We start from the raw sequence: 372 nt of genomic DNA, 5'->3' as shown, positions 1-372 counted from the left end.
GGGTGATTAGTTGTTTATGGACCGTGTATTAATCACTGTGCGTGTCCAAAGCAGTTGCACTTTATCCCACAAACTCAAGATGCAAATCAAGTTCTGCAAAACAGGGAGCTAAATTAAGCTACTCAAAGCAGCCAGTGACCCTGGGGTATTAATACACTGAATTAACCTTTTCAGTTTTAGAGAAGTAAAACCAACTCAACCCACTTATGATGCCATCAAAGGCAGCAGAGGACAATATATTCTTTTAAAGTTTATTTTCTGCAGTTTAAGTTTCCGCTTTAAGTTTTAAAAAATTAACATAATTATATGTAGACGTGTATTTATGATAGGGATGCACGATATATCGGAGAAGAAATGTCAGCGGTGTGGGCG

The 372-nt window shown here is 37.6% G+C and overlaps 1 protein-coding gene across 1 annotated transcript in view; it reads left to right on the top strand.

Annotated features, from left to right (window-relative positions):
* The window catches only part of LOC118323211 (zinc finger protein 652-A-like), a 13,130-nt gene that overhangs the window by 6,162 nt on the left and 6,596 nt on the right, over nt 1-372 (top strand).

Source organism: Morone saxatilis, unplaced genomic scaffold, assembly GCF_004916995.1.
Source record: "Morone saxatilis isolate NCDOM2014 unplaced genomic scaffold, NCSU_SB_2.0 Contig14, whole genome shotgun sequence".
Classification (NCBI taxonomy): Eukaryota; Metazoa; Chordata; class Actinopteri; family Moronidae; genus Morone; species Morone saxatilis.
The sequence above is the reverse complement of the archived record's forward strand: the minus strand, read 5'-3'. Positions and strand labels throughout refer to the sequence as shown.